This window comes from Anser cygnoides, chromosome 4 (assembly GCF_040182565.1).
Source record: "Anser cygnoides isolate HZ-2024a breed goose chromosome 4, Taihu_goose_T2T_genome, whole genome shotgun sequence".
Taxonomy (NCBI): Eukaryota; Metazoa; Chordata; class Aves; order Anseriformes; family Anatidae; genus Anser; species Anser cygnoides.
Genome location: NC_089876.1, coordinates 51,261,635 through 51,286,389, shown reverse-complemented (window position 1 = coordinate 51,286,389; position 24,755 = coordinate 51,261,635). Strand labels below are relative to the sequence as shown.

General features: G+C 35.2%; 1 long non-coding RNA gene across 1 annotated transcript in view; it reads left to right on the top strand.

The window, feature by feature from the left end:
• LOC106032308 (uncharacterized) overlaps window positions 1–24,755 on the top strand; it is a 98,754-nt gene that overhangs the window by 14,905 nt on the left and 59,094 nt on the right. The window contains exon 3 of the long non-coding RNA XR_010831162.1: window positions 17,251–17,459. This is a non-coding gene — a long non-coding RNA (uncharacterized lncRNA). The remainder of the gene's footprint in view (window positions 1–17,250; window positions 17,460–24,755) is intronic.

Sequence of the window (24,755 nt, the reverse complement as noted above, 5' to 3'; positions counted from 1 at the left end):
ATTTTTTTTTTCTTTTGTCTGCTATTACAACTTGTTACTATTGCAGGTCCCTTTAAATGGTCTGTATTCAGTAGGAGTTTGTATTTGACTTTGGTGTTCATGTAAATGACTTAGAAGAAGTACCTTTTGTAAATTACTAATGCAAATGTAAACACAGATGTGGATTTGTGGAAATGCAGACAATTACCTGAATTCTCACTCTGATGAAATATCAAAGTGTGATTATACAAAATGTCATATGAATGCTGTTTTTGTATTTTAGTCAGATAATATTTCAGGATGCATGTCCTTGCCACCATCTGTAGAAGGTCTGTACATCTTTCTCAGTTTTATCTTGTTTTATTAATGCAGAATAGTCTTTAATTCTTCACCTAGCAGCACTGTTCAGGAAAACTTGAACTTTCTGAATGACTAATATTTAAATGAATTTAAAACTTAATTGTCTACTTTAAATGCTAAGCTTGTTTACCTCACTTGTCAGGCTGTTTGGTTCAATAAGTTTGTAAGGCTTAGACAACCCTTGGAGAATTCTAAGGATGCAAATTCTCCATGAAAATGTATGCTGTTTAATTAATTGGTGCTTAATTAAATGATGGTTAATTAATAGGAGAAAATTATTAATGCTTCCTCAGAGGACTGAGATAATGCTACTGCCAAATGTTCCGAATTTATTCACTACAGGTGATGTTGGAGGGAAAATCAGAGCTCCTAATTGGGTTTTTACTACTTGGGCAAACATTTTCTTTCATTACTGAAGAGCTTCAATTATCCTTTTTTATTGTTAACACACCATATATATGTGACATAAACAGATAACAAACTCTCTAAATCTCCCACCACTTGGATGCCTTATCCTGCAGCTTTGCAAGAGCTATCCTAAAAAGTTTTTTTTTTTTTTTAAAGGGGTGGGTAGGTGGATTTTTAACAGCATTCTGGCATAGGGAAACACAATTCCCAAGCTTCTCTTCCACCACTTAAATTCAAGTAGGAGTGAACTTCAGATGCTGACAATTTAAGGACACCCATGTAGCACCACAAGGCTAGCAATGGTGCTTTTGCTGCCTTCCCTGAGGAGGAGGACTTATCTTGGGAATTAAGTGCTTTTTCTGGCATTCTCTGGAAATTCTTTTTCCAGTGTGGAAATCTTGAGGTGTACTCTTCATGGGCCATTTAGCCGCTGTGGAACTGTTATGTACAAATGAATAATAAAAAAATAAAACACAGTTCAATCCTTTTACCTGAATATACATACACATGAACAGTGCACATAATGTTTGAAAGTCACAGGATACACCTGTGGTTTATCTTAGAACTGGACCAAAAAACTGTCTTATCATTGCAGGTTAATATGGTTTCATTGAGCTTGCTGACAAGTCTTTCTGTAAAATTTAAGAAATGAAAGGAACCATTGGAAAGGTCCAATAATTTGTTCTCATTAAAAGTCCTCTTATTCTTCAGTATGGGAAAAGAAAAAGTGTCAGAATCAACTTCTGGATACCAGTAATATTGTATCTTATTTTTCCCCTTTTATTGACCCATATACTAACCATTTTTTTCTAATTTTGTCTGTGCTGCTGCACAAAAACAAATTTTTTAATTCCCAATATTGCTTATTGCTGAAACCTTTTGTAAGATATGCTATATCTCTTGGATAAAATGATTGGAAATGAATTTTTTATTTGAAGTAAAGGCATGATGTTTATTTTTATGATAAGATTCTTATTTTCTGGCTCAAAATATAAAGCTCAACAAAGTATTAGTTACACCAAGAAAGAGTTCTACTCTGTTTGCCTCAACTATAAATGTTATGCAGTATTATTATGATTTAAAATGTATTTGATATTTCCTTTTCAGCAGTGTCATATCTTTAGTTGTTACAAATCCAGCACGCAAACTGTACAAACGTTCATGCTGCCTCTAAGTCTTATTTAAAAAGGCTCTGATTATCCAGTGTTTTTCTTGTGTGTGTTTGTGTACACCCATCTGCACAGAAAAAAAGTATTTCAACGTACATGTAAAAAGTCTGTTTTAGTAACATTTATGGCAGTATTAGAGCTTTTTTAAGATGACACTCAATATGTCAATGTGATGAGCAGGAGGGGAGAAGAGAAAAAGATGTTAATATCATGAACCATGTGGCTGAAAAGGATAATGTTGTGAATGACTGATCCCAAAATGATATGAACTTTCAATGAATAACAAAATCTGAAGAAGATAACAGATTTCAACTTATAAAAGCTTTGTTGGAGTAGAATTTAAAAGAAGTGAAATCATAGTAAGGATCAATGTTCTCATTCCATAACTTTCAAATTTGCCTGTCTAAATGCTACCTCCATCCTCCTGCTTATGTGTGCAACACAATGTTTAAATTGATTTTTTTTCCATTTCGTAAGTTAATTTACATCACAGAAATGGGCAATCTAATTTCAGTGAAAGACGTTCTGAGACTTCCATGCAATACTGAAAAGACAGATTTATAAAGTTAGAATACAATTATATATTAATTTGAAAATATTAAAAAATAAAGATTTACCTATAAGACAATTACATTAGTTTAGCAGAAGAAATAATTAGTACTTTTATTAGAATGAATAATGAAGCTAGTAGAAATGAATATAGATGTTATCACTTGGCTTCCATTATTTCCCTGAGGCAAACTTGTCTGATGTGCACTGCGTACATCTTATCTGCATTGCAGATTTCTGTTACATATTCTACTCTTGTTCCATGTTTGGGATTCCCAGGGATCTGCAGCACTGATCACAGAAGACATGGATGTTGTGAGCGTTCATTCATTTTAAGTAAATACGAGTAAAAATGTATAAAATGGAAAGTTAATTTAGTTTGTCAGGGTAGCAGACTTGATAGACCATGGGATCTCTTTATCACTCTTCTTGCTGCAATATTTTACTGAAGCTGAACCACACGCACTTGAGATGTAGATCAATGAAAATTTTTCTAAAACAGATATAGCAAAAAACAAGAAAAGAATAAATACATGTGCAAGAAAAAGCCCGTGTGATTCTGGTTTTCTTTTTTATCTTTTCTTTCTCTCTCTTTTCTATCTTGTCTTTCTCTTCTCTTGAGATGTGCTGATTGCATAACTTTGATATCAACTGGAACTTCAAGGAACTGGAAATTGGTGGAAAATAATGAAAAAATCATAACTGCTACATGCTTCTGTGTTTTCATTCATGGAGAATAAAGCTAGTAATCAAAACTAGTAAAAAGGTTTTCAACTACCACTGGAGCACTATAGCAAGAGTCTGAGGATGTGAAGGGCATTATGGCCACCAATTAGTTTTAGAGCAGTATTTATGTGGGCGAATTGCTCCGATACTCTTATGTTTTAATTGTGATTAAGTATTTACATTGAAAGATGCTGACTAAAATGTTAGTGGCACAGCAGCCATTATGTTCAATATGACAGTGACGGTTTAATATCAGCTGTTTTGGTGAGCTAGAAATGGAATGAATGAATTGAGGAGTAATAGGTGCTGTTGGGTCCTCTGGACAGGTTTTCTTTGGATCATTATTTTATTGAAGACATTTTAATATTTTTGTTCTGGCAAGATTTCTTTTCATCCTTGTGTCAAGATTTCATGTTTTCTGTCTTTGACTAAGCTTACCTGACAGAAAATAAGGCTTATTGTTTCCTTAGCTATCACTCAGTCACTTGTTAGGTTGAATTGCAACTAGAAAAGGGTAATAACAACAATAAAATTGCAGAGTGAATTTACCATGTAACACAAGACTATTTTCTTAACAACTGTGCATCTTTCTGAAAGGAAAAGCTGTGGCAACAGCCACTAGGTCTTAGTCGTGTTCAGCTCAACTGTGTTCTCCAGTGGTGCCACGAACAGTCGTTGCTTCTTAGCAGCAAACTAAGCCAAGTGTTTATCTGCAACCAAATGTATCTAAATCAATCAAAAGCCCTGTTATTTCTGTAACAGCATGTATAGATAAAAAGTACTGCTAATAACTGTGCTTATCCTCTGTGTGTTCTCCCAACTTTCACAATGTGTCACACAGCAAGAAAACAAATCAATGTTTTTTACTCGAAGCTAAAATGTTCAAGGATGATTTAATAGCACTGTTCTCCCTTAATGTAGTTTTCTCTCTCAATATGCAGTATTCTGTTGCAACAGGCAGTTATGAATGCAGCATACTTAAAACAGAAATCTCTGGTTTAAAAGTGGATCAGCTTTTAAATTACATCTTAATTTCAGGATTAGTATAGATGCTGAGCACTTTACCTGACTTGTTTGTGGAGGATGCTTTGAACTCTTTGGTGGCACATCCTTTTTGTATCCAAGCTAGGATGGTTTGAGGTTGTATGCAACCTGTAATTGCATCTTTGAAACATACCACAGATGTTAACTTTGATTTTTGTTAAGCCATTTTCAGTGCATAGCATAGTAATTATCAGAGAGAAAGGGAGACAACATAGACATTTCCTTTTTTTTCTCCAGGCAAGATATAATGAAGAATTTAAAATATTCAAATAAAATGCTATATTTTATATACTATTTTTTATATTTTGCTATTTTATATTTTTAAAAGTGCTATTAAGAGCTGATCTAAAGTTTATCTGCAGTAATGTTTTTTCCACTTCAGGAACAAGGCTTTAATATTTTTCAGTGCTGACATTTATCCTGCTAGGTATTAAAAACGATCAGATGGCTAGAAGTGATGACTTGAAAAAATATAAAGATTGAAGAAACTTATTTCTGCATATCACATGTAGAAAGATATCTCTGAAAGCTTAAAAAGAAGATTGTGTTTTTCACCCTGTGGAGCTTGTTATAGACTACCATGCATTAAATGAGCATGATCATGCAGTGACAAACAGAAGCTGTAAGAAAATGTCAGATACAGGCTTGTGAGTTTGGACACAGTGGTTATATTTTGAAAGGTAATGTAAACTAACATATGACAACAGTACTTGATAACTTCATGACTTACAAAAATTTGTTACCTGGTAGGCTAAGGTATTATTAATATTATCATAATTTACATAGTGAAGTATTGTATGAGGGAAATGTCATGATTGCATCAACAATTGCTCAAAAAATCGAATACTGCAACTACTACAGTTATTTCATAACTTACCACATTACAAACCTAAATCTTTGATTTTGCATAGTAAAGTAACCTGTATTATTTTTCTTCCTGGATTTGATACAGACTTACACCAATAACTGGGTATATCAGGAGGGTTATGATAAATTAATAGTATAATTTAAACATCTTTTATGCTATTTATAATCTGTAATACATGTATTACTCCCTGACCAGTGTAATCTCTGCAAAAATATCAACAAGAAGCTTATTCATAACTGTTCTCTTTTGTCCACGTGTTGGAATATATCTGAGGTGACATGGCCTGTATGATGCCAAAGGGAAAAAATGCACGAACAAATTTATTGAAATTTATCTGAAAAGAACCAGATGAAACTTACCATTTAAAATGTCTAAAGAAACATGTTGGATGCAACCCAAGACTCCTTCATTTCTATGTTTGTTATTAAAAAAAAATTACCTTATAAATACAGAAGGGTGCTCCCACCACAATAAGTGGCTATCTTTCCCTCCCTTAAGCAGGAACGGACTCTAACCCCGACGTAACTTTTATGCAGTGCAACTGAATGGGCTCCCAACCAAAAGTTGTTGTCAGAGGATCATCTTCCTCCCAGTGAAGCTTCTACAGTGCCTATTCAAACCAAGGCAACAAAATTGTCTGCTAGCAACACATTTTCAGACTGCAGTTAAACACATACCTAAATATCAATACCAGATTAAAAATTCAATAATGCAGAGATCCTTTTAAAATTGTTGTGATTAGCTCTTAATTATGCAGATGTAATTAAAGACATAACTCAGATGGTATCTCTATTTATTTAGCTAGAACATGCACCCACAACTGATAATTGCAGAACTCTGTTTCCATAGTTACCATTAAATGAGACTGAGAGCAGTCTGTCAATGACAAATTTACTACAATCAGGGGTGTAGTATTTCTGCATTAAAAAACAACAACTAACAACACTGAATTTCAAAGTTATGCTATCATAGAAGAAAGATACCTAGTTTTTATGCTCTTGGCATTTAAAGGGATTGAATGATTCTCGAGGGACTGAGTGTAAGTATTATTTTTATAGCCTAAATGAAAGCAAAAGTTATACTTTTTCCTATGCCCTCCCACTTTAAGCAAGTAATTACTGAGACTTAGACTTTAATCGTACTTTAAATAAGAGTTAAATACAGGTCCACTGCAATCCCATTGAAGCCATATGACTGTGCTCTGGCTTCACAAGCACTCCAGGTCTTGCCTAGATGGCCAGTACAGCAACTGTGTATAAAACTGGTGGCTAGTGCTGACCAAAATTAGAGTTTGTCTTAGAGCGTGATATTTTTTTCATTCTGATGGGAAAAAAAAAAAGGTTTTTGTGTGTGTGTGTTTTTTGTTTGTTTGTTTTTGTTTTATTCTGTTTTCCCCTGAATGTTCTGAACAGGACTGGTTTGTGCTATAAATGCACTGGAGTACCCTAAGCTCACAGGTGTGTGATGCTGTACAATTTTACATCCTTAAGTATATTTCATGACTAGGAGAAAATGTTGACATGGTGAGGAAAATGAGGAAAATTGAACCATAGTAATCTTTAACTCAGGTGATGTCAAATTTCATTGTTCTGTGATTTTTTTTCAGGTGCCTTTGCTCAGAATAGACAATATCAGTGGTAATGACTTGGTTCTACTCCATCACATGTGCCTTTCTTCTCTTCCTCTTTTTCATAGCATAGTTTCAAGCTTTCTTTCCTCCTTTCCAATAAGGATATCAGCATCCTGCTTTCACCTCCCTCACTTTCCAGCCTCACAGCATATATCCGTGGTATCTGTGGTATATCCACTACCATGGCATGGTAGTCCCACTGCCTTCTCCCCTTGTCTTCCCTTTCAAATGGTTACACTTTGTCCTCCTGCCTCCACCTTGCCAAGAGTAATGTTCCCTGCCCAGTTTCACTTCTTTTTTTCAGAAGCTTACTGTCTGTTACCAATGACATTTCTGCAGCAGACATCATGGAAAAACAGGCTGAGGAAGGAGTGAAAGAGTTTTTCTGACTCTTAGGAGTGGTGAGCTATTGAAAGAAACAGAATACTAAGAAATAGCACAGATTTCCATAAATTTGAATGAGTCATTTTTTTCTTTATATTCCCCTGATTTTTCAGCTAAGCTAAAAAAAAAAAAAAAAAGGCAGAAACAAAACAAAAGTTCAAAGTCAGGGTAAAACAGCTGTATCTACAAAATACCAGTGGCCTCTATTAACTACTTAGAATAAATGCTTCAGTGTTTTGATTCTGAAGCACAAATGGTGCCAGGTGCTTACGATTACAAAGCACTGGAGTATTTCAGGCACCAACGCTTTGAAGCAGTAGCATCTTGATGATGTATTTTAATTAAAAAAAAAACACATGCAAAAAACAACAGTTTATATGATGTTCTCATATTGTATGATGCTCTTAAAAGAAAAATATATGACTGAACAGTGCTGTCAGGCTACTCAGATACCTACAAACTCCACTGAAGTAGGGCAATAATGATAAGAAGTAACAAAATACTGCTTGTGGAGATAAAGATTATAGAAATTTTTAGCTCATTTCTGCACAGAGAAGTTGTAGATTCTGGAAAAGAAGAATACATAAGAAAAAGAAAATGCAGATCAAGAAAAGAGGAACTTGACCATTCACATTTATTACAAAAATAGCTATGCTGTACAAAACAGAAAAGAGAGTCAGAGGTCAGGTAACTGTCAATGAACCTTATAGGTTTTTTATGACCCAGAAGCGCTCTGAGGGACATTAAATTGGTTAAGGCTGATGTTTGGCTGCTTAATGAGAAGTGAGCTATTATGTCTTCAGCTTCAGCCTTCTCACAAAATGTAAAAATGATAACCTTTCTTTTTTTTTTTTTTTAACCGAAAGGGCTAGGTACAAGGCTTTAAAAAAAATGAAGTGCAAAGACTGTATAAAAGTCTATTATATATTAAAAATATGAAAAAATAAAGGAAAGAAAATGATATTATTTGCTGCAGCAGAAATAAAAAAGGAAAGGAAGAGAATCATAAAACCAGATTGATGATAAATAATAGAAATAAGAAACCAAGTCAAAGGCACCTTGTTCCTTCCTGGAAACCTCTCCAGCTTTACAGATAACTAGCTTTCATCTGAGATACTTGAGCAGTGCTTTTTGTTTGTTTTTAATTATTTTTTTAGTCTACCCCATGATCTGATGATGTGTCTCTCAGATTTTAGTTCTGCATTATTTCATCATTTCAGTCATATTTTTATGATTTCTCTGTATGGTTTCTTTGTAAGATACATTTGATTTCTATTTATCATTTGTCTGTATTTCTATATATCAATGTATATATTATATATAGAAATTAACTACACATATATAAGTATATAGATATAATTTCTATATATATCTATATATATATTACATATATTCATATTTCAGCTGTAATTTGTAGTCATTTCCCCTGTTATCTGTTTTATCTGGATCTCTTGCCCTAGTTCTTCAGGCAATTCCTGGGCCACTGTTTCCCAAAAGTTACCTTTGAACATATGCTTAGCTAGATGATATAGTAGCTTTTCCTTAAACAAGTAGACATTGTGATGTTTTTGCACATATCAATTATATAGTGTTGATCGTAGGCAGATGAAAACGTTTGTCTTGCATATTTGCACAATGTGATTTATACACTTGTATTTATTTTTTGTTACTCCTTGCTCAAGAGGCAGGCAATTTGTTTGATCCAAAAACTCCCAAGTAACCTTTCAGTCTAATTCCAGAGATGTGAGTGCCTAACTGCTAAGCTGTCTTTTAAAAATGTCTTTCTGTTTTTATATGCAAAACAAACAAACAAACAACAATAGCAACAGCAACAACATCCAACCAAAAATCCAACTCTTTTTTCATTACGCTATAAATTTAGTAATCCCTTGAAGGTCTTTGAAAATGATGAGATTTTAAGGATGAAGTACATTGTGAACTCAGAAGTGACAGATAAATAACTGATTTATGGGGTAGTCATAGGTACAAGTCTGAACTTTCTGAAGGGCAGCTTTAAGAAAAGTGTGGGCACTATGACTTTGGCCACCTGCTTTGGAGAACGCATGCTGTGATTAGCAATCAGCTCTCCATGCGTACTAGTCCAAATGAAGTTTGGTGATTTTAGAAGTAGGCTTGCTGTGAGGTTGTGTTCTTGAGTGACAAAAATAAAATAGGACTTACGGTATAAGCAGGAAGCAAACTGTATTGCTTGCTTTTTCTACCGTCATCTGTCATTGATCTTTTGGGGAGACCTTTGTCTAATTAATTTTTTGAGAAATTGTAGCTTCTATTTGAGGAAGAGGATTATAATTAATTTTAGAAACAAATCAAAGTAGTTATGCCCCAAACTTATTATCAGTTTCATTATATTACACTTTAAAAACAAAATCCACAAAATGTCCACCATGCTATATAAATTTAAATTCAAATTGTTAACAAAAAGGGCGATATTTCAACTCTTAAAAAGCCTCCAGATGTTCCACTTTTGAAATTGATAAACATTAACAAAGAATGAAAGGTTAGTCGTCAGTATATTGCAGTTACTCAAGTTACTTTAAAATAGACTCCTTTCAAGTAAAACTTTTCCCTTACAAACCTGAACTGAAATTAAAAAGTTTTTGTCTAAGAGTTACTTATTCTGTCGAGTGTTTTCATCCTTGAGTATGGTTTGGTTTTACACCAGTCTTGCCCAAATGAGTTTCTCTGATCTTTATTTTTTTCATGGCAAAACTGCATATTCAATGTACTGAATTATTTGAAAAATTAATATTATTTGTTCACATTGGTTTTTGACTCAGCTATTTTAGCCTGTGTGTTAAGTACTAACAAAAGAACTCTGACAAAAGTTCTGTAACTCGGGTATGGCACAGTAGAAAATGCACACAGATTACAGGAATGTATTTTGGGCTCACAATTATACACGTATTTGATAGGGTATTTAGCACATGCTGTGTGATTCCTCTGACTTCGAGAGAAGCTCAGTGGTAATGAAGAGCACTCCAGTTATGTATGAAATTTTAATTGCATTGAAAGCCTTAGCCTCTGAACTGATTTTTTTTTTCTATTACTCCTAAATGTCTTGAAGGCAAACAGTGAAAACAGTGATTTTTTTTATTGTTTCTCTGAGGTCTAGAAACTGTGTGGGAATCACAGGGACATCTTCTGTTTTTATTTTTCCTATTCCTATTTCATTCCTTGTTGCATTCTGTAACCTTCCATATGCTATAACAAAATGGTGTACTTCAGTAGCCGTTCAGTAATAGGGGTAATATCTGACACTGCTTTTTATTGTTACTTTTTTGCCTTTATTGGAAGGGGAAATTAGAGTGAAGAGGCTTGTTTTGTAAGCACTTTTTGATTTGCTGGCTTCCTTTGGCAGACACTGTGATTTATGTATCTGTGGTCTGTAATGTGTAGGTGGTTGCAATTCAAGGGGATGAGCCTTGCAGTTGGAATATGGTTTGTACTATTTCATCTGTAATAATGGAATTCCTTCCGTTGCCTTGGTCCTAGTTTTAGGAAACTGTTTTCAGCATGGAAAATGCATGAGTTTTCTGGTTGAAATAACAATTGTGTCTGAGGAGTGGAGTTGTTAGTCAAAGGCTCATGCAATTTTTTAGCGTATGTATTTTTTCTCATTCTGTTTAGGATTATGACAAAGTAAGCCTTTACTAATAGTTTTTGGTTTATACGTAATCTGCGTTCTGAAATGGAGAATGGAAAAATGTGAATTGAACTTTTTTTTCAGTGAATCATCTTAACTTGAGAAATAAATTGAACTAATGGTTATGTGGAATATTTGGGAACAAATTCAAAAAAGTTGGTGTTGGATTGTAAATTTTCTTCGAGCATGTTTCTAAGGTCAAATGGGGCTGTCCCCATAGATGTGTATTTCCTAGTTCTCTGTTTGTATTTGTCTGTGTATATGACAGATGAAATAGTTGTGAAATTGCATGTGTTCTGCATGCAGAGCGTGTCTTGGTATTTTTTTTATCTCTAAATATTGTATAATGGAAAACTTACATGTGTGGTTAAATTACATTTCAAATAATAGGGGTTATGTTTGTTTCTTAGGAATTTCAGAGTTTTACAGTTAAGAATACATGGAAAAACACCATTTTCACAACAAATTTATAAATAAACATACTTTATGAAAGCCAGAAGGTTCTTTCCACCCAACATTTTTCCGTTTTGCTATTTCTGGATAATCTCATCAGCTGGGGATTATCTTCTCTTATGGGCTCTATCAATAAAAAGCAACATCTAGTTTAAAGGAGATATAAAGCACTATTTATTGAAAAACAGTTTTGCATTTAAGCAGGGTTAGGTACCTAGACTGCTTCTGTCAGATTCACAGATCTGAATGTGAATTAAAGTACATTTTCTGCTTTTGTGACCTTCAGCAAGAGCAAAACTAAACTGAAGGTAAGTAGAAATCTTTCTCAAGTGCATTATGCATAAATGCTGAAGGGATGTGACACCAAAAGAAGCGTTTCCTGCTGATAAATGTTTAGAGTTGTATCAGGAATAAAATGTTTGCTGCATTATTGACTTCTTTGAACAATAGAAATGAGAAATACAGGACTGGATAGGCCCTCGTAGGTCACAGAATCCCGTTCCTTTCTCTGCTGCACACAATTATGTTATAAGCTAGTTAGCTGTATTTTTGAGACCCCCAATTTTGAGTCATAGCACATCTCTATTTCTTTAAAGGTAAACAGCTTAGTGACATTTCAAAGGTGACATGCCCTAGCAAAAACACCCTGAAAGCAGATGAGTATACTTGTAGTACAGTACAACATCTCCTCCTTCCCCTGAGCACGAGAGATTGCATGCTTCTTTGGAGAATTAAATATGCTTTGATGCCCAGGAAACAGCATGAAGGGGACCAGATTCCGCCAGTTGAAATAGAAGTGTATGGAACATGTAAGCATGAAAGACAAGCTGTATAAAAATACTGTAAAAAACACACCTTTTATTTTTTTCTGATAACTGAAATCTAAGTTTCTGAATTTGCAGCTCAACTTCTCTAATGTATGCTGGCGTATTTGGTTTACATGGCAAGGTTTTGGTAGCAGGGGGGCTGCAGGGGTGGCCTCTGTGAGCAGAGCCCAGCAGCTGCCCCGTGTCACATCAGAGCCAGGGACCCCACATGGAGCAGGGGCAGAGAGTGACTGTGAAGGAGCGGCGGAAATGAAGTGTTAGGGACTGACCACAGCCCCCATTCCCTGTTCCCGCATGCTGCTCAGGGGGAGGAGGTAGAAGAGGGTGGATGGAGGAAAGGTGTTTTTAGTTTGTTTTTAGTTTGTCACTGCTCTCGCTTGTTAGTAATAGTCAATGAATTACATTAATCTCCCTATGCTGAGTTTGTTTTGCCCATGGCCATTGGCGAGTGATCTCCCTGTCCTTTCTGTCATATTTTCTCCCCCTTTTCCTTTGAGGGGGGGGAGTGAGAGAGTGGTTATGGTGGAGTTCAGCTGCCCAGCTGGGTAAAACCACCACAGCTGGTGACAAAATGTTGGTCTCTGTGTAAAGATGTACTGAATTAAAATGCTGTGGGTTTTGTTATGACCAGAGGGTCTTGCTAGCGGAGCTCACAGCTGGCAGTAAGTTCAGCAGTTTATGGAATGAAGTCACTTGCTAGTGCTTTAGAGACCTTTGCTTTAGAGACCAGAAGGGAGTGATGAAAAAGAATATAAAATCTCACTAACACGTTACTGTTTTATTATGTTTATGTTAATGCCTACCTTTACAGAACAATCAGTTCCTACGCTCACTATTACTGTGTTACGTTCTTATGATTCCTGTAGGATCTCATTATGTAGTGTGCAATAGCTGAACATGTTCCACTTCCATGTGAGGCTTCCTAGAAGTGGAAATACTTGTTGCTTCTTGTGGAACCACCTCAAGTTCCTTGTACACTACAGACTGAGCTCTATTACTGACTTCGTTGCCTTTCTCATGATTGTTCCTTCTGATGGTTGCCTATCCACATGCCTTCACCTGTCTCTCTGTCCTTTATCCACCAGGCTCCAGTCTCTCCTAATCTGCTACATTCTGCTTCTAAATTTAAAATGTTTGCCAGTCTTTTAGCCCAAAGCCATGAAACAAAGATTAGCCACCTGGAAAGCAAGAAACCAAACTGCTCACCTGACCCCAGTTCAGTGGAACTGTAACATACATAAATTAAGGTGGATACACAGACATTCTTACAGAGGCAAGGGCAAAAACTTCTAAGCAAACTTTATTTGAGCTTGTTTTATGTGGTGATACTAAAATTTCTTCTTCTTCGCTCATTGTTGCATTTCGATTCTGAAGCAGCTGCCTGTCTGCCCCTGGTTTCACTTTGACCAGGTGCTGGTTCCAGTCAGGGCCTCAGGCTACCAGATTAAAGATCTCCTTATATTTCCTGAAATGTATTTCCTATATTTTGGTAGACGGGTCCTGCTGGGAAAGTGAGCATGTCTAAGTAATTCACAGCTTTTCCATCAAAAACAGGGGAAAGTGAGACCACCTTGTCCATACAGTTAGAGGTTAATAAATTAGTTGTAGCTGATTGGTTACAACTGTTTCCCCACCATTCTCCCACAGTTCTTGAACCCAGGAGTTGAAATATTTCATATATAACTGTACACAGATCCAGAGGATTGTTTAGTGGTTATGTAGTTCTTCACAATCTGTCATTTGCCAAACATTCCCATAGAAGCCCACAATTTACTATTTTTTGAAAGATCTCTGCAGCTGCTGTGCAACCTAATTTACGAACACAAGCATTGCAAACATCAAAGCCTTCTGTAGAGGGAAGTTTCTTGGCAAGCTCTATTTTGTAGTTATTGTTTCACATATCAATAATTGCTGTCAGTAGCTCCTACAGTAATTTTGAGTACCTGCTAAGGATGCTGCTATAACACAGTGTCATGAGAAGAAACAATTGTAGTTTTGCCATTCCTTTTGAAAAGGATGAATACATGCCTAGGAGTATGTAGTGGAAAACTTTCATGTTACTATTTTATAGTTGAAGAGTGGAGAGAACTACAACTGTTTAACTATGAATTATCATTGTACTTTATGAATGCTTTTGTCATGGATGAAAATCTTCACAGAAAACCAAATATTCAAAGCTTGTTGTCCTGGAGACTTGCTATGCTTCTAAAGGCAAAGATTAAAAAAAAAATACATAAATTAAAAAGCAGAAAAATTTAAGACTGCTTCCGCATACATGTAGTTGAACTAAGATTCAAATGTCACCCTGTACTTCCAGGGTTATTTCAGCTGGGGGCTATTGTGTTGAGTTTAGCTTTCTTTGATAGGAAAATTATATTCTAGGCCTGGTGTTTATGCTTGCTTTTAAAGGATTAAATTCAAGCTGCAGTTGTAGGGGTGAAAGTCACCTGGCCTTTTTTTCACATTTAATTAATTAGAATTGAACCCTGAGGGTAAAACTTATTAATGAAATGTAAATGTAAAATTATGCTACTCTGGAAAAACAAATGTGGTGTGCCAAGAAATCCATTAGCTGAGTTTCTTATTTTTTCCTTAAACCCTTTGTAGTCAAGGGACATTAAGAGGGAAGCAGACCTGGACAGAGGACTTTGAATTACAATCCTGTAGGAACTGTAGTTTCCAGCTCTCATTCTGTAGCTTCATCCTGTTTTCACATAGTTTTTGATTACATTTTCATCATTGTTTTAGGGAATGGTAAAGATGAGAAGAAAAAATGAATGAAGATACAAACCCACCAGTGTTTGGATACACAGTGGATTATCCTATTTCTTATTTTAATCTATACCATTCTTTCAAAATAGTTTTCCAAGGTTGTGTACATACATAACATAGTTAACATAGAATAAATCTGAGACTACCACCCTGACAGAAAGAGAGAGAATTTACATGGACTAGCAAGACTTTTAAATTTGAACAGCTTTGTTAATTTCCCGGCTTTGTTAATATGGTGGATTTTAAAGACTCTTTCTCATTCATGTGCTGCTTCTGAAGAATTTTTCCTAATAAATGGCATAATGAAAGCTGATATTTTTGGTGCCCTTGATACTGAAGTATCCTTGATGCTCCAGTATAAAATATTGCTCTAGTTACAACATATCTTTGAATCGTCTATTTCACAGTCTGTGGTGCTTCATCTACCTTCACTGGAAAAAGGAAATCTTTGACATATTATGGATTTTTCTTTTCTAAATTAAATTCAATTTATCATTGTGTCACCCACTTTCATGTTGTCAAATACAGGTTTTTTTGGATGTTTAACAATACAGGGTGTTGTTAAATATTCCTACCTAATCAACTTGCAATGTGCATCTGTAAATTCAGACTCTCTTATATGTTTCTGAAAAAACTTGAACCATACTGGCTAATTCTCCACCTCTGGTACAAAACCCTATTATTACTTTCTCATCATTCTTCGGAACCCTTTATATTCCAGTTTGACTATTTTGGAAAAAATCTAGAGAAAACACACTGCATGTTTGTCTGGAATTACGTTACTGGGTTTCTCTTTAATACCAATCAGTATGCTGTTTTGCTGCTCTTAAGTTTTCAGTCTGGAAGCATACATTTCTTCCAACAAAATCTTTGTAACTTGAATCCATTTTAAAAAAAAAATTAATGCCTACCAAGTTTTGATTCATTTTTTCTTGATCTTTTTTATGTATTATTAAAAAAGCTAATTTTGTGACACCAAATCTATTTTTGATTATATGGAAATTAACTTTAAAAAATGAGTGGATATATTGCTGCAGAAAGGGTTGCATTACTGTGATAAGGGAAGCCTTTGCTCTATCTGCAGTGTGTGAGTAGGGGAAGCTTCCTTTATCATCCCAGCAAGTCTTAGTCCTGAAGAGGAGGTGCTGGCTTTTCTCAGAGTTTAGCAGCTTCGTGTTTCAGCCAAGGCTATTTTTGCCCTGCATTCTGCTAGTAAGGAAAAAGAGTGTGATTATGTAAAAGATTTAAGCAGGAGCTAATATATCTTTAGTGTTTGTTTGACACTTGGCACCTTTTAAATGTTTTTCTTGAAAGCTGTCAACCAAGAGTTTTCTTACTTAGGATCTGGTTTGATGTCAGCAGGAGTCATTGATGGAGGTACATTTGATGATTTCGTGTCTCTTACTAACCTGCTTTATGAAAACCCTGAAAATGTTCTATGATTTTTCAGGACTGTGCTCTCAAGGGTACCAAAGCTGAAATAGCTGATAGATGGGTTTTACTCCCAGTCATGGTAACTGAAAACTGATGAGTGCCCTCTGTTTACATACATAACAGACGATGTCACTTATAGGCTGTAGGAGGGCTTCAAAAGGTTCCTAAATGAATTATGGCTTTTACAGGGCAGAAAGCTTAATGCAGAACTCATTTAAGCCAAGATTATTATCTACTGATTTTGGTAAACTGCAGTAAACTTCATTACCAAAAACCTGTCCTGCAGTATTTTATTTAAAGTTAATGTTTTAAAATGTAAATAAGTCAATTAAGAGATTACCAAGATAACTGAGAAAGTGTTTAAAAGAAAGAAGAAAAGAAAGGATGAAATTCTAAAATTATGCATAAATGTCTGGCTTGGATGAGATACAGACATACAGATTCACGTGGCAGAAGCTGCGGAGGAAGAGATGTTTGCACCAACAGTGACCAGATTGTGTGCACATACTGCTTTAGAAAAACAGAAACTGAGGACTCCCTTAAAGACCCCTTTATAACAGGAATGAGTTTTTGTAGCACAGCAGCTCTTGAGATATTAGACCTTTAATTTAAGACACAGTCATGACGGACAGTTAAAATGGGCAGTGTTAATTTTATGTAATCTTGGCAGCTTTTTGCCTTAAACTGTGTTGTTTCTGAGTCAGTGACTGAATTCATGGTTCCTTAAAGAGTACGAATGTATCTTCTAAAACAATTGTCTACTCTCCTAGGTAAGCTGAACCCACAGTTTGTGTGTCTGGGTTTGCTGAGGTCATATGTAAGCATGGTTCATATTTATTTGTGATGAAGCTTCAAAGTTAATTTTATTCCTATGTGTTTATAGCTGACATATTTTTGAAGCCACAGGAACATTTTAAAAGATCATGTTTTCTCCTTTGTGCAGTTTAGTTTTTTCTTTATTTTCTTGATTTTTTTTTTTCCAGCTCACAGTTCTTCCACCAACTCCACTTATGCACTCATGAGTAATCTTCACCATTTTGAGAGAAGTGCCTTCCACCAAGAATACGGACTGTGAGCAGAAGTGCAAAAATTGGGGCTTTAAGCTGGAACAAATCAGACAATAGCAGCTGCACGCAGATGAGCGGGCACAGCCTTTGAAAACATGAGAAACAAGGAGGTTGTGCAGGGACAAGTAAGTATTTGAAAGCATGCCGGTTCTTCTCTGATGTACCAAGTACTAAATGTGCGTTGCTGGGGCAGAGCTGATTTTTAGGTGTTCCTTCGAGCCATCACAAATTTTCAGAAGCAGGACAGCTTGACTTGCATCTTGTTTGTTTAGACGCATGTCAATGGCTTTAGTTGTTTTCCTATACGTTATAACAGTGTAGAGAAAAAAGTTTGTATTTTGCCACAATCTCTAGTCATATTTTAGGTCGTGGTCTCTACTGATAGCAGAGATTTGTTTTTCTGTCAGCAATTCTAAGGATCAGAAAACTCACAGATATTGAACTGAAATACTTTTATTTTTTGAAAGGAAAGATGGTAAAGAGAAGGGAAGAACTGTAGGACTACAGTTGCTTTTCTTTTTCTTTTCCTTTCTCTTTCTTCCTCTCTCTTTCCTGTCCTGTCCTGTCTGTACATAATAAAATGTGCAAACAGTAGAACAATTATATGTCTTTCAAAGAATGATGGTTCCATAAAATACTACTCTGGGACATGGGGTATATCGTGTTGATTCCTTTTGCATAAGTTGGGTTATTGGCCAAATCAGTTTTTTGGAGGCTAAGATGCTGTAAATGTGTGTGTGTATACATATGCACATAGTGTATACGTGTACATATATACATGCACACAAACAGTCCTTAGAAATTCTGAGACACATCCAGGAATGCATGTTATGCATGTATAGACAGTAGTAAAGGATTTTTTGTTTTTAATAGTAGAAGATACCTGCTCCTCTTCTTTATAAGGAGATTACTGCGAATGAAAAATACTTCAAAATAATGTTTTCCTATTGGCGTTTGTAGTATTAAAAGGGTCGAGAAAGATGATAGTGTGTTGTTTCTGAGAAAATGCTGTGCTGCTGTAGTATAAAGGGGATCAGTTCACTAATTTTAAAGAGAAATCCAGTTTATTACTGGAATAAACTGAGGAGAAGAAAATGGGATAGCGAAGTTGCAGATCACTACCAAAAACTGATGCAAACTCTAAGGAGCACAAATCTCCACAAGAACTAGATTTTTGATTTTAAAAAGCCTCAAGCCCGTTTTAAGGGCATATTTGTCAGTTTTCCCAGTTCTGTTTAACAGTGTCCCATGGAAAGACCATTTATCAGAAAAAAGATCTCTGTGTGCTGCAGTTGTACATCTGGTAATTGACTAGCAGTGACCGAGAGTTTTCTGCATAAGGTATGTTAAAACTGCTAATAATTAATGCTATCTAATTAACTTGTGCAAAGACATTTCTTGCAGTCTGTCTAGAGGAGACAAAGTCCCTTCTTTTTGGAGCAGTGTTGACGGGAGGCTGATGTGATTGCTATTGTTGTTATGTTTGCTGAGGTGGGGGGGGACATAAGTGATTTTACTGAATATGTTTGTAGCAAGATTTAGTTTCAGTTTGTATCACAGTTGTTTGTATAGAGCCTCTGGAAGCTGGTGTTTAACTTGAGATATTTTATGGCTTAAGTCTTCCTTGGGTAGCAATGTAACAGCTGTTTTTATTGGACTGAGAACTAGTTCCATTAGATAGGCTAAAGCTATACTGGAATACACTTGAGCTATTTTAGAACATTTAGCACTTGAAATTTTATCTTTCTATAGTTATTGAAGGTATTCTGTATTTTAAAGTGACTTTTGTTGTTTTTTGGTTCTGGGATATAATGAAGACTCAAGCTGGATGTCTGAAAAAGTCTTTTATTTCATTTCTCCTGAAATCCTAAGTTCAAAGATCATTGTTGCCTTTTACTAGCTCTGACATCCTCTTTCTATGGTTTCTGAGAAGCCTAGGGTACAGTGGTGCACTAGCGCGTGCAGTGTGCTACAATAAAGCCCTAGAAGAAAAAGAAATCTCATAGCTGCTGACTACCAGGAGGACTTGTTGCTGCCATGCCTCAAAACTTTGTGCTGCATTGCACTGTACCTGAGCAGTGTCTCCTGTGAGGAAACAGGAAACAAGAGCTAAAGATAGTAGTAGAACAAAAACTGATGACTAAATAAAATTAAGAATACGAAGTGCATGCTAAATACCAAATTAAATTAAATTTAGATTTAAAAATGTACATATCAGTAATTTAAATGTTTCTAAACTTGATTAAAATTAAAAGAACCCAGAAGTTAACAAGAGACAGAGAAGTCCAAAAAAACCTTAATGTTCTTTGATTATTTATTATCATGTTATCTTTTTATTACCTCTGTTTATTACCACGTTCTAACAGAATCTGTTAGATTAATATAGAAGAACCTGGAGTGCATGCTGAACAGAAAAGCATGATAGATTTCTTGAGATTTGTTTCATAAGGACTGTTGAAGCAATACATATATACGTTTTAATGAAGTATAATAACATTTTCCAGATGTTTAATTGAAAAAAACATTCAGATGTAAAATAAATCAATAGACTATGTAATAAAATCAAGCTCTATAAAGCAAGGAAAAACAAAACCAGTCTCTCTAACAGCATAGTCTCTTATGGTCTTTTATTTTAAAATAATAAATGCACCAAAGTGAAATATTTATGGCTCAGGTGTCTAAAACTAATCCCCAAGCATTGCCTGTTGGCTTGCTATGGTCAAGACAGATATGCTTTGGCTTTATGTCCCTCTTGATATTTGTCCTGTCTTGGTGATAAAAGAACAAATGATAGCATGCATGAAAGCCAGATATATTTACAGAACAAATCTGGGGATTCAAAGGCTGGTGCTGCAGTTTGCAATGATTTTAAAAAACGATAAGGAAACTTAGAAGCTTCCATTTAGGCATGGAAAAATCCAGCCTGTCAACTTCCAGCACTTATTGACCCTTTCTGTTAACCATTGTCTAGAGCAATCATTTTTCTCTACTTCTAAATTATACATGAGTCTTCACATTCTTTTTTTTTTTCCATCAATTTTTTTTACTGTTTTTACATTATTCTACCATTCAGTACCACCAAGTTCACAGAAGCCAACATGCAGTAAGACAAAATAAAACAAAACAATCCCTCACCTGAGAACAGACATCTATCTCCTGTGTATGTTTATATACATTGATATATATATATGTGTGTGTGTGTGTGTGTATATATATATATATATATATATACATGACTACCATGGTCTCTCTTTGTTGCAGTTCATAATGGCCCTTCTAGGCAAGCTTTCTAAAGACCATAACAGATGCAATATTTTGGCGTTTTTATAAATGTAGTGATTGCAGTTGTAGACTAAGAAAACATGGGCTGCAACTAGCTGTTTCCTTATGCCTTTCTGCTCCTATTTGGCCATCCAGACCAACAAGAATTCTTGAAAATTTGTGGAGAACAAAATTTCTTGAAAACCAAGTATTTTATTTGCAAGAACTCTGCTTTGTTTAGAAAGAGGAACATTTGCAATCTCAAATTTAACGCTGATTAGAGAGACTTGCTGAGAAAACAAGCCAAAAGAAGAGCTTATAATTCACTCTCTTTTTTTTTCCCCCTCTCTTACTCTCCCATTACCCCTTTCTCAACTGCAGTTGTCACAACTGAATATTATCATAACATAGGTTGTGAAGCTTACCTGGTATTGCTAGCTCTGAGGCCATCTGCAAAGCTGGACCAGAGATCTGAGTTATAGAATTCCTTTACCTTTATTTTCCATCTAAGATACCTACTCTCTTCTGGTATTTGAGTTTTTTGTTTTTTTTTTTTTCCTGTCTGTTATCTGTTGTACTTTCAAAATTTGTTGTTCTTTCCATTTCTGTTCTTCAGACGTTCAATATGGGATATCTCTGGCCATTCCCAGTACATCTAGGTTACATCAGAGACAGTTCAAGTACATACTAAGGTTGTGGGATGAGACTTGAGATTCGTTCTCTTCCAAACTCAGGGTTGCAAAGTTACTTGCAACGTTATATAAAGATGTGGCAAGTGCACTCACTTCTTGATTGAAAATGTCAGTTTCAATCTAAGCTAATGTTATTTCTACTGTTTGAACCATAAGTGGAAACTGTTAGAAACAGTGGGACCCAGCTGTGTCCCTTTTCTCATTTATGCCAGTAATGCTGCTGCAGGTCAAGGAATAGGCTGAATCGCTTGTGTTCTTTCAGAACATGCAAGCCATTTATAACCAGATAGATTGCTCTTACACAGTATTTTAACATCTTCATAAATATAATGATTGCAGTTGTAGATTAAGAAGAAAACATGGATGGGGCAGCTGTCTCAGTTGTGCATAATTAGATTTTTATACATGCTGTTAGTATAAATGTGAACAACCACTCATTTTTGAGACAAGAAACAGAATGCATTAAATACTGTGTAACAGGCTCAAGGTTGCAGAACTGTGCTATATTAGCAAGCCTGGCACTGAGTCTTTTAACTGCAGTTCTTAGAACAAATGCACTGGTTACTTTTGCTGTTGTACAAACAGTTTAAACCCCTTCTTAAATCAGATCCAGTCTCTATGCCCCCATTTATGTATTTATTTAATGTTCTACTGCTGTCTTACTTCAATGCATACTACCCAATTGGAATACTTGTGTTTGAATTTAAAAAGAGAGAGATACAATGACTTACAGACTACACAGAATCCTATACATTCCAGGTGTTGTACTGTAGAAAAATATTGTATTCGACCTTTCATTATTGAGTTCAAATACCACGTGCAAAACTGATGTTTGTACAGGTTTCATATCTCAGAAATGCATTCTTTAATATCTTCGTTACTTAGTATTCCACAATTTTATTCCTAGTCCTTTCAATGCTCAGAGAAGAATAAATGTTACTTAAAGGAATTAGAAGTGTTGGCACAGTTCAGTAGCTTCACATTTAAAATATGAGGAAACAGATGAGATCTCTGCATCGTTAAATTCTACTTTTATTTGAATCATTCAGTTCAAAATTAAATGCTCCACTGCTGTAACAATTTCCAGACATTTTAGCAGGTGTAATCTAACAAAAAGATCATTGGTTGATAACATTGTGATATAGGGACTATAAACTTTAGTAGTCAGAAATGTTCCTGTTTTATAGGTTTTGTCAATACTCTTTTTTTTTTTCTTCTCACCTAGTTTTCATAACAATTTCAATAAGAGTTTAGAAGTCCTGGTTTGTAGATTTCTCTTTTCCCTTTTATTCCAATTTATCTTTTAAATAGCCACTCCTGAAACCAAATCAGCACTTACTTGGCAGTAGCCATTATTAGGAAAATAAAAGGGGAAAAAAAGAACTGTAGCACTGGGCTGGATATTTCAGAGCATTATTAGTCTGATGAGGTCATACCTGTGAATATCTAAGGCCAGATTTTAAAATTTCACTTTGCATTTTTCCTCAGGTCTGCTTTTCTCCAGCTCTCTGGAGGAGCTGGCTGCTGGTTGGTTTGGGGATTCTTTGTCCGTTATTCATTTTAGAGAGTGGACTCTATTTTGCAATGAGTAGTTCTTTTCCAGATGAGTGCACTAAATGCAAAAACAACCATTCACATCTGTGGCTATTTATCACTATTGACCAGAAGACTTTTTCATTGCTTAGGGAATTGTAACTTTCTCTTTAAGGAGGCGTGAAGCACAAATATTTTTCTTAAAATAAAAATTTATGTTTTACTATATCTTTGTCATGCAAGGTCTCCTGAAACACAGGCATGTCTATTAGCTATTTTCTATTTTCTAACTGCAATTTATAACCCTTCTGCTGTTAAAAAAAAAAAAAAAAAAAGGAATTTTGTAACTTTAAATATCAAACTGACATTACTTATTTCAGCTATTTACAAGTGAGAAGTAATAGCTGCTCGATTATATATTGATACCAAAGTTTATTAATCATGTGCAAAGATAGATCATCATAATAGCACACCAATATATCTTGTGGCTGCCATTATAGATAGCCTGACAGAAGTTAACTAAGCAAATATTTGATTGATATGATTTCATGGTTGCTAGATTACCATAACAGCTTTGAACAAGAGAATATGTAGCAAAAAGATTTACAAAAACAAAAACTTTTTTTTCTGAAAAAAAGTGCAGAAAAAAGACACAACAGCGATCATGTACACTCATTTCTTTTTCATCTTTATAGCTGAATAAGAAAAAACCTTTGAAGCTAGAACCATGTGCAATACCCATATGGACTCCCCTCCAGGCAGAGCCGTGAGTGCTCTACATTAACATGCCTTAAATGAAGGAGAAGCATTTGAGGCTTTTGTTTTAAATCTCTGCAACTTGACCAAAGTTTATCACCTGCTTTGAGTTCAGAAAGATTTTGTTTGCTTGAGACAGTAGAATCAGAGGTACACTATGTTTTTCTGACTGTGAAAGAGTCATTTTTACAAGCTGAACTCTTGGGAGTATCTCATTGTATGATTTATGCCACAAATGGGATAGTTCAGAATTCTAAAAAGACACGATGTATCTGAACAATAATATGTAAATACTCTTAATTAAAACACCTAGCACTTGCAATTTCATTTTTAATGTTTCAATGTAAAAATTCTTATATATTTCTACAAGCATAGTTAAAAATTAATAACCAAACAGTGTAATCTAAATGAGCAATTCTTTTTTTTTCTTTAGCATGAAGGACTTTTGAACTAGAATCAAAGAATATTAGTTACTTCAAAAAATTCATGGTAACCCATGAGTATATAATTTAAATTTCCATAAATTGTGTGTGTGTATGCATATATATATATATATATATAACAATCATAACTTATGATGTTATGTCATTAATGAGAATGAAATTCTGTGACTGGTAATTATTTAAGCTATTAAACTTCTGAGTAAGTGCACGAACAAATTATAAAACAGTAAATCTCAATCTCAATTTTTTGTACATTAGTTCTCATACAGGTCTCAAAAATAAATTAAAATTTCCCAGGTCATTAAGTTCTTTTATGATTATAATTAATTCCTAATGCAATATATTATCGCAAAAGCATTTTTGAACTGATTTGTGTGGGAAGGCTGCTTTTGCCATCTCTGCACTCTCAGTTAAAAAAAGAAGTGGAGCAGCTGATCCAGGGAAGCAGTCACCTCAGTGTCTGGGGCTCCTGAGTACATCAGCTTTCCAGCTGTGCTTTCCAGGCACTCAACATCTCCTTCTGAGTTCTGAGACACTATGGCAGTTTTTGCTTATATTCAAGATGCTGACGCAGTGCCAGGAAGCTTAAGTTCACGAGAGCAAAAGTGTGCGCTGGAGCTGTAACAAGGATGGTAGTAGTGAGTAGCAGATTTCCTCGAGACCTTGTGCCAGGCTGGGGATGTGGCTATGCAGGTGCTTTTCTCAGCAGAGCTTACCAGGCGCAATCAGAGAATAT